Raw genomic sequence first — 10489 nt, 5'->3', positions numbered from 1 at the left:
AACGTATTCTTTGAGTTTTTCCTTGTCTGGGAAGACTCTTACCTCTCCATCTATCTTGATCGATAATTTGGCTGGGTAGAGTATTCTTGGGTTTGCATTGTTTTCCTTCAATTTTTGGAATATTTTACTCCACTCTCTCCTCCTCTGCTTAGTTTCTTAACCGCAAATAACAATACAGTGGAGTTGATTGTCTTAGCCCCAGTTTGCAGATGAGAAAACAGTTAAGAGAATAAATAAACTTGTTTAACGTCAATGGGTTAATAAAAGAGTTGAATGTTAGTTCTTAAATCAGTAACCAACTCCAAATCCGAGATTTTCCCATCTCTCCCAGCTGTTATATTTCCAGTATCTCTGCAAGGAGTGAGGGGCTCTAGGGAATACGTGAGGAAGGTCATTAGGAGAAGACAGACGTGGGACTTAACGAGACCTTTGACCTGAGAATGCCACCTGGTTAGAGTCAAAAGGCTTCTCCTGCCTCCTGCAGATTCTTCAACATCTATGTAAACATTAAAGGATTTTATCTTCATCGTCTCCTCAGTGTTGCTATGACGGGACCTCAATTCTAGATAGATTTAGGCACAGAAAACAACTTATTAAGTCCCCAAAGACAAATACTGAGTGACAGGAACTTCACCATGCACGTGGCGTACTGTCAGTTCCTTTGTCTTACTCATGCCATGCTACTTATGTCTACCGCTAGTGATCGTTCAGTGTTCCTATCCAGAATAGAGGGAAGGCTAATGGGAGGGAAGTAATAGAGGAGGAGAATGATGGGTAGAATAGAAAGAAAGTGAGAGACCAAGATGGGATGGAAAAAGAGGAGGCAGATCTTGTAGAGGTAAGGTCAGAGATAAGGAGTGAGGGAAATGAATTGCATATGTGTCCCACTGTATCATCTACATCAAACCCACTGTTGTCCAAGTTGATCCTGGCTCATAGTGACCCTCTAGGACAGAGGAGAACTGCCATATAAGCTTTCCAAGACTAAATCATTTCCCCACCCTACATCATTTTATTAGGAGGTAAGCCAGAGATCATACCATTCCATAGTTCAATCACATAAAGTAGTATTGTACAATTGCTACAACCATCAGTTTCAAAACATAAATCGTTGTGGGGGTATACAGTCTTATATTTTTCCTTTGGAGTAACTGATGGGTTTGAAACTCTGACCTTGAGTTTATTAGACTAAAGCTTAGCCAATAGCCCCACCAGGGCTCCTGAAGACTTTTTAAAAATCACAAAATAAGAAAATAAGGAAGGTAAATGGAGAGTTGGCAGAGAAAAGCAAAAATAAACTTTGTTTACTTCAACATTTTGCTTCCAAATTCAGCAGAGCATCCTTTGAATTTGTGCTGTTAGCAGAGTATTTTTCTTAAAGCCACAGTTGAAGTATGATGTATTTGGGATGGGCACGGTTTGAAGGGTGAGGGCACCAGTTCTTCCTTCTCTTGGTAGGAATTGTTTTTTTTCATCTCCTATCTTTCCCTTCTGAAAGCCCTCCAAAACTTATTATATCCACACAAGAAAATGTGTTTCTCCTAATAGAAAGGATTCAGGTCATTTTGCAAAATTGCTAATTCAGCAAGGAAGCTTTTGCCTTATAAGGCAGAATTCTTTGTACCAGAAAATCAGTCATGATTTGTTCATTGGTCCAATTGTATTAATCATTCCTTGTTGTGACAGACATAGCCCTATAAGACAGGGCTTGTCTGTCACCTTCAACACCGTATCCTCTCCAGTGCTCTCAGCAATAGCTGGTATATGGTAAATGCTCAGTAAATACTTAGTTGTGTTGTTGGTTGCTATGAATAAGGAAGTGTAACAAATGCTTTGACATCAGTTTACAGACAATTAAAATGAATTGATTTGTTATACTTTTAAATTGACCTTAACTCTTTGGCTTCTTGGATGCCCCTTCCTCCATGTCTTATGTTAGGATTTCCTCCTAAGATTATCTCCTTCTTCCTTCCATTTCTTGTGAAAACACAAAACACCAATGTTACTTTATTTTGAATTCTGGGTGTCCAAATGAATTGTATTCTTTTCCATTGACCAATGAGGGCATAAGGAGTTCTTGTGGCATAAAGATTAAGCTCTTGGTTGCCAAGTGGAAGGTTGATGACTGGAAGGCACTCACTGGCTCTAAGGCAGCATTACCTAGTGGTCAGCTCTTGTAAAGATCACAGCCTAGAAAACGTGTTGGAGCAGCTCTGTGCCTTCCAATGGGGTCACTAAGAGCCCCCATCCAGTTGACAGCCCCTACCAACAATAATGGGAATATTGGAGGTTCTATGGCAGGATTTTTGCCTTTCATGAAGAAGGACTGGGTTTGATTCTCAGATAATGGGTGGAGGCCCGTGTGCTGTTTCTTTTGTTACTGCTCAGTGGGATTTCTGAACAAGCAGGCTAGGGAGAAGGGTCTGGAAATCTACGTTCAAAAATCAGCCAGTGAAAAGTGTATGGATCACAAACGTCTGATCTGCAACAGGTCAAAATATTGGCATGAGACTGAGCAGTGTTATATTTCCTTAGTAAGGGGCTTGCCTTGAGTTAGAAGCTTGCTCCAGGGCCGTTGATAACAACAGTGACTGGATCATGATTATTTTCTTAGACTTGTTAATTTTTTTCTATGCCCATTTATAGGTTACACTTCAGTTTGGCTCTCAAGAGTGGTTAGTAAGTAGTGTACTCAGTAAATACAAAGAAGCTGGGTATCCTAAACACCAGCATATATAAAGCTTGAGGAAAGGTCCGAAGACAAGACTAGCATTAGCACTGAGTCGAGTACAACTTTCTCAACACCGGAAAGATAACTGGAGAGCATGATTGTTCTTTCACTGCCTTTGCGGTTTATTGGGTTTATTGTACTTTCTTTCCTCTATGTGAGTTTAGTGATCTTTCTTCTTTTTTTGGAGAGTGAATATAGGTAATTAAGCTTCCTCAGCCTGCATTTAGGTGGGGCTCAAACAACCCTCCATTTTCCACTGTCAAATGAAAATAACTATGGTGGGAAAGGTGGGAGAGGACGGTGGGGACTCGATGAGGTGGTGGGTTTACCAGGATGAGTCGGCCTGAAGTAAATGGACATCAGAGTAGGATCAACAGGAGAATCTGCAGACTTCTTTTTCTGTATCTGGATATGCACTCTTAGTCTTCCCGATCTTGGACTGCTTACTTTTTCGTCCTGCTGCTTGGTGCTACCTAAGAATGGTAATAGCAAGTTGCATTATATGGATCACAAACGTATGCATTAATTTGAGAAGTTATAGACCAAGATATGTCTTTGGGCTTTGGCTTTGTTGAGTAAGGTAAAATAAAGTTCGCTAATATGGACTATAATTGAATATTTTCCTCTCTTCATCTACCCTAAATACTTCTAAAAGGGTTATAAAACCCATTTCCTTTCCAGAGGGTTTTGAAGTCCAATGAAGTAAATTAGAGTTGATATTATTGAGTTGAATATTATGTACTCTAAAACACATTTACACATTGATGTGAAAATATGGAAAATTAAATTCTGTACTTCTGATTCACATTCACTTTGGACCACATCACATATATTCTCCAGATCTCTTTCTTGTGTCCCTGATAATGGCGTGCTAGTCTTGTCTCCTAAGGAGTCCTTGTGATATAGTAGCTTATGAGTTAGGCTGCTAGCCACAAGGTCAGCAGTTCAACTCCACCAGTCCCTCCTCTGGAGAAAGAAGACACCTTCTGTTCCCAGAAAGATCTATAGTCTCAGAACCCCAAAGGGCAGTGCTGTTCTGCCCTAGAGGTCACTATGAGTTGGAATCGACTCAGTGGTAATGCCAGTCTTGTCTTTGGGCCTTTCCTCAAGATTTATATATGTTAGCATTTAGGATACCCAGCTTCTTTGTATTTGCTGAGTACACTACTTACTAATCACTCTTGAGAGCCAAACTGAAGTGTAACCTCCTGCATGACACTAACCTTATGGATCTTTGTCAAATCAACTTCTTCTTTGACATTAAAAAACTTAAAAAATAATATTTTATTGTGTTTTTAATAAAAATTACACAGAAAAAGTCAATGTCACTGAATCATAATGTTTTCGTAGAAAAGGTAGAAAGCCTCATGTTACTCCTTCAGCTTAGCTGGTGATTTCGAACTGTTGACCTTGTGGTTAGCAGCACAACACACAAACTACTGCATCACCGGGGATCCTCAGGTTCCCCTTTAGTGATTTCTCTATAACTTGCTTTTGGCATTGGTTACAATTTTCACAATGTGTCAATATTTTCATTATTTCCATTCTGGTTGCTCTGTTTCCATTATTTTAGTTTCCCTACTCCCTTCCTCCCCCCAATTTATTTTCACATCTTTACTCTACAGTAAATACTGACCATTTAGTCTCATTAAAAGTTTTTTTTAAGAGCAAAGTACTGACAGAAGATATCATTTATTTTACATGTCAGCCTGTTATTTAGCCAAAAGATCATTATTGGAGTAGTTTCAGATGAAAGTTTGAAGGATGAATCAATATGATCATTTTAAGTCTCAATTAGTTTAGTAAGTCTGAATTTTTTATGATTTGTTTTACATTTTTCTCATATTTTGTCAGGGCAGCTATTATGTCCCTGATAAGATCAGTCAGTAGTGGTAACTGGACACCATGTGGTTCTTCTGGCTTTAGGGTAGAAGAGACTGTGGTTTGTGTAGCCTGTTAGGTGCCGTCTAGTTAGTTCCAACACATAGCAATCCATTGCACAACACAAGGAAACGTCATCCTTACAATTGTGTGTAAGTCAGAGCTATTGATGCAATCACTGTGTCATCCATCTTATCGAGGGTCTTTCTCTTTCGCTGCCCCACCTCTTTACCATGCGTTATGTCTTCCTCCAGGGACTGGTCTCTCCTGACAATATGTCCAAAGCACAGGATATGAAGTCTCACCATCTTTGCTTCTAAAGAGCACTCTGACCTTACTTCTTCCAAGACAGATTGGTTTTTCCTTTTAGCAGTCCACGGTACTTTCCTATTCTTCTCCAGCACCACAATTCAAGTGCATTGATCCTTCTTTGGTCTTCTTTATTCAACGTACAACTTTCACGCTGCATATGAGGCAATGCATATGAGGGATTAGAAAATACCAAGGCTTGGGTCATGTGCAACTTAGTCCTCAAAATAACATCCTTGCTTTTCAATACTCTAAAAAGGTCTTGTGCAGTAGATTGACTTAATGCATTATGTCTTTTGATCCCTTGACTGCTGCTTCCATGAGCATTGATTATGGATCCAAGCAAGATTAAATCCTTGACAATTTCAACCTTTTCTTAATTTATCAGGATGCTACCTATTGGTCCAGTTGTGAGGATTTTGGTCTTCTTTACATTGAGTCATAATTCATACTGAAGGTAGCAATTCTTGATCTTTATTAGCAAGTGCTTCAACTCCTCCTCACTTTCAGCAAGCAAGGTTGTATCATCTGCATATCATCTGGCTGTTGATAAGCCTTTCCTCAATCCTGACGCCACACTCATCTTCATATGATCCAGCTTCTCTAATTATTCTCTCAGCATACAGATTGAACAAGTAGGGTGAGAGGTTATAACCCTGACACATAACTTTCTTGATTTTAAATCATGCAGCATTCCTCTGTTCTGTTTGCACAACTGCCTCTTGATCCATGTACAAGTTCCTCACGAGCACAATGAAGTGTTCTGGAATTCTCATCTTTCTCAAGGCTATCTATAGTCGATTATAGTCCATAAATTGAATGCCTTTGCATAGTCAATAAATGTAAGTAAACATCTTTCTATAAGTAGAAGAATTTTTCGTTGATTTACTCCTTTCTCTTGCCCCACACTAGTAGAGAGCAATAGCTGTATCCTAGCCACTCATCAACGTTTAAGATCACAGATCTTAACAAAATGGGATGTATGAAGGCAAGTCAAAAAGCATTGCTACAAAATCAAAGAAACTTTTATTAAAAAATATCAAAATGTGAAGCTATTATTACTCAACATATCCTCCATCTAGTGAGTCTATATACTTCTCTCTAATGTTTCCTCAAATAATTCTGCGTTCTTCAACTTGGTAGTTTTGGCATCCTTGAGGGACTCAAATTGTGATCCTTTTAAATGTTTTTTGAATTTTGGCAACAAGAAGAAGTCTAAAGGGGTGAGATTAGGATGGTAGGATGAACGGAATTTTCCAAGATAATTCTCATAGGACCCTTGAATAAGCAGGTATATTGTTGTGATGGAAAAAAACAAGATTCATCAGCACAATTTTCCTGACTTTTTCTCACCAATTCAGATTTTAATTTTCATAAAATTTCTTTATAATAAGTTCCTATGATCAACCTATGTCCTTTTGAGAAAATAAATTAAAATCACCCCCTTTGTAAGTCCCATTAAGATATATTCCTGTGTTAGTCCAGGTGGACTAGAGAAACAAACCCAGAGACACTCATATGTGCAAGAGAGAACTTTATATCAAAGAGCAATGGTGCATTAAGAAACATCCCAGCCCAGTCCAGATAAAGTCCATAATTCTGATATTGCCCCATATGTCAATACTAGTCAACAAATTCCTCTTTGGACTCACGCAGCCATGCAGTGATGCAGAATGCAGGAAGATCACAGGCTAGTTGGTGGAAAATCTTGTGGATCCAGTGATGGTGGAAGCATCTCAGCGCTGGTATGGGTCTCCACATGGCTTCTCCAGTTCCAGGGCTTTGGCTGCATCAGTGTAGCTCCATGTGGCTTGTCAGCAGGAAGACATACCAGAGAGAGTCTCCCACCTCCAGGGAAGAACACAGGAATTTCCAGAATCATCATGAAAAGGCCATGCCCACACAGAGGCCACATTGGCTATGGCCTGATTGACAGGCTAGACTCCACCCCTTCACAAGTTGACAAGAGATTATGTAACTGCCATAATTTCTTTTGAATCTCAAAAAGTTACTGTAACTTTTTGAACTGACCTCTCTGTTTTGTCCTTAACTGGCCCAGCAGATCCCCAAGGAAGCCACTGTTTTCATTGAACCTTGCTCTCTGGATTGGTTTAGTAAATCCAAGACTTGTTCTTGGTTATGATTTGACCCATACAATTGTGTTTTTGCTTAAAAATCTGATGAAAAGATTAGCCATTTGAACTAGCTGATCTTCAGGCAAAACTTTTGGCACCCATCAAACTGAAAGATTGCTGAAGACAAGATGTTAGCTTAAATTGAAAATGGGAGATTCCAACTTCAGTAACTAATCACATCAATGGTAATTCTGTGGTTTTCTTCCACCAGTTTCTGGCCTTCAGTGACAATTTCATCATTTGTTGAGATTGATAGTAGCCCTCCCTGGACTCATCTCTGAGGTCTTCCCAACCATCCTTACAGTGATTGATTCATCTAGAAGCTATGGTTTTATGTGGGACAGTATTTCCATAAACTCTTACAAAGTTTAATGATTTAGAAAGATGTCCATTTGAGTTTTGATAAAAATTTGATGATAACCTTAGACTCAACATTATTTCCCCCATGGGCACAAAATGCAAGTTTTATATATTGAAGGCACCCTAACAACACTGACTAGTGTGTAACGGGCAAAAAAAATTGTTTCTAGCTATTCATGGATTACAGAGACATGTTTAAACAGTTTGTTTGAAATAAACCTAGGCATGTTTAGACTGTGCATTGATCTTCCCATAGAAGCAATACTTTAGGACTTTCTGTCATAGAACATATATGTTATGAACTATACTTTGCTTATTGAACAAGTTATCTCATGAGACAAAGTATTAAACATTCAAACCCCCCCAAAAATCCCGAGAGGTGTTTGGTTATATCTAAGAAGTATCTGTATCTGTGTTCTTTATGTGCTTTAATATATATATCATACACACATCATATAGACATATGCCAATTAGATACACATAAACACACACTGTACCTATCAATACACATGCATATATAAATACCTATCTATGTAACTACACAAGTATTTTTTGGTTGCTTTTGAAAAATTGTATATCTTATAGCATTTAATAAAGATGTAGCTTATTGTGTGTGCTCTCTCTTTTTTTATGGTTTTTACAAATATTTTTAGTATATTTTAATGAAGCTGGGACAATGTCCCTTAAAAACACTTATTCCAGGCCAAAAATTACTAATGAAATAAAAAAGAGGTGCAGTGTTCTGTTTAATATACTTCTGCCTGAACAGCTATATTAATTGCTAATGAAATTTAGAATTTTCCTGGGATCTTTTGACAAGATTTTTATCTTCATCTTAAAACGCTTTGTCTCTTCCGTGAAGCCATCTAAGGAGCTAGTCACTGCTCGCCCTGTTTGTCACCATGACTCCAACTGGAGATGCCTCTTCTTTTGGTCCAGCCTCTCAGATTCACAAAGTAGCTTGAAAAGTTAAGGATAGGTCATTTCCCACAGTTCAGTTCTCTGAAAAACGTGCCTCACCCCCTGAAAGTCATTGTCCTGGAGTAAGCAATCATATGCTAGAACGTCAGGGCTCATTGGAAAGTCATTGGGAACACTCGCAATGGTCAGCTTTACTTATCCCACAAGCCTGAAAATGCACAGTCCAGGATAAGGTGGCCTCTCTGTGCACACATGTCATTTTTAAGAAGACACATTATGAAGGGGGCCGAGGCTTGATCACCAAAAGTCAGCACAGTGAAAACAATGCTAATGAACACTAGGATTTGAAAAACCAGATGTTTGCATGAAAGGTACCAGTTTTCAATTCCACTATAAATATCATATTATAAAAGAACTGTTTTTTTAAATTATTTTATTGGGGGCTCATACAGTTCTCATTACAATTCATGCATACATCCATTGTGTCAAGCACATATGCACATTTGTTGCCCTCATCATTCTCAAAAAATTTGCCTCCCACTCTAGCCCCTAATATCAGTTGTTCATTTTCCCCCTCCCTCCCCACTCCTCACTCCCCCCTCCCTCATGAACCCTTCATAGTTCATAAGTTATTATAGTTCTGTCATAAGTTACCCTGTCTGATGTTTCCCTCTGCCCTCTTCTCTGCTGTCCACAAGCTGTTGAAGGGATCAGGTATCAAGCATCCAAGAACAAAAATCATATCATTGTAAAGGTGGGTGAGTGCAGAGTAGAGACTCAAAGTCCATCGGTGGACAACTGAACACCCCCTTACTGAGGGGTTGTGGGGAGGAGACGAGCCAACCAGGGTGCAGTGTAGCAACGATGAAACATACAACTTTCCTCTAGTTCTAAATGCTTCCTACCCCCCACTATCATGATCCCAATTCAACCTTACAAATCTGGCTGGACCGGAGGATGTACATTGGTACAGATAGCAACTGAAAACACAGGGAATCCAGTACAGATGACTCCTTCAGGACCAGTGGTGAGAGGAGCGATGCCTGGAGGGTGAAGGGAATGTGGGGTAGAAAGGGGGAACCAATTACAAGAATCTAAGTATGAACTATTTTTAAAAATTAAAAAAGGATTAAGGAAAAAATATCTAACCTGTTTGTTTCTGATAATCTTCCGTCACATCTTCCCCCATTCCCAGTGTTTTTGGAGTGTGATTATCAGCAATTCTCTGACCTTCACAGAGAAACCTGAGTGAATCCATTGGAACGCCCTGTCTTTGACAGTATGATTTTGGGGTCTCTTGAGATGTGTTGGCATTTTCACCTTGTAATGGATTTCACTGCTATCCTGTTTAATGACTGTGAGTTTGATGTATTCTCCTTCTTTCTTCTCCCCCAAGTCTTCAGTTGAAGGTTTTGCCTCTTGGTCAGACATGGTGACTGATGGTGGCTTTGCCTTGGGGGGGTGGGGGGGGGAGTTCTGCATTGCAGCAACTCGACCAAGTAGAATCTTTTGCTGGGGTTTACAAATCCGTCTTTCTTCACCACAGCACAACATGGTGGCTGGGGGGATTTTCCCAATGCCCTTGTGTGTGCTCGTGAGACATCATTTGCCTTAATCAGGTTGAGGTTGAGCACACTTCACCCATATTTGTTATTATCTGTCTCATAACAAAAAAACTCCACCCAAAACACCAAATGCCTACTATCTAGACTAGCGGGTGCTTATGAATTAGGCTGCTACCAGAAGGTCATCATTTGCCACCCCACAAAGATGAAGCTTTCTGCTCCCATATATATATATATATATATACGGTAGTTCTACCCTGTTCTATAGAGTCAACATACATTGGAATTGACTTGATGGCAGTGAATTTTAGGTTTTTCTGTATTCTTGTCCTTTTATAAAAGTGGGATCATACAATATTTGTCTTTCTGAGATTGACTTACTTCACACAGTGTAGTATACTTATACTACACAGTGTAGTATCCTCCATGTTATGATTTGAGATGCTGCCATTATTCTTTATGGCTGTGAAGTATTTCATTACACATACCACGTCTTATCAATCCATTCTCCCATTATTAGATACTTAAATAGTTTTCATCTTTTAGCTATTGTGCATATGTCTGTTCATGTTAGTTAGGTAAGGTTT

General features: G+C 39.2%; 1 protein-coding gene and 1 pseudogene across 1 annotated transcript in view; one reads left to right on the top strand and one right to left on the bottom strand.

The window, feature by feature from the left end:
- Positions 1–10489, top strand: part of CTNNA3 (catenin alpha 3) — a 543156-nt gene that overhangs the window by 149712 nt on the left and 382955 nt on the right. The gene's annotated exons all lie outside the window — the stretch shown is intronic.
- LOC105978437 lies at positions 3005–9768 on the bottom strand (annotated as a pseudogene).

Source organism: Echinops telfairi, unplaced genomic scaffold (genome assembly GCF_000313985.2).
Source record: "Echinops telfairi isolate 266 unplaced genomic scaffold, ASM31398v2 ScPeMD7_70;HRSCAF=299, whole genome shotgun sequence".
Lineage (NCBI taxonomy): Eukaryota > Metazoa > Chordata > Mammalia > Afrosoricida > Tenrecidae > Echinops > Echinops telfairi.
The sequence above is the reverse complement of the archived record's forward strand: the minus strand, read 5'-3'. Positions and strand labels throughout refer to the sequence as shown.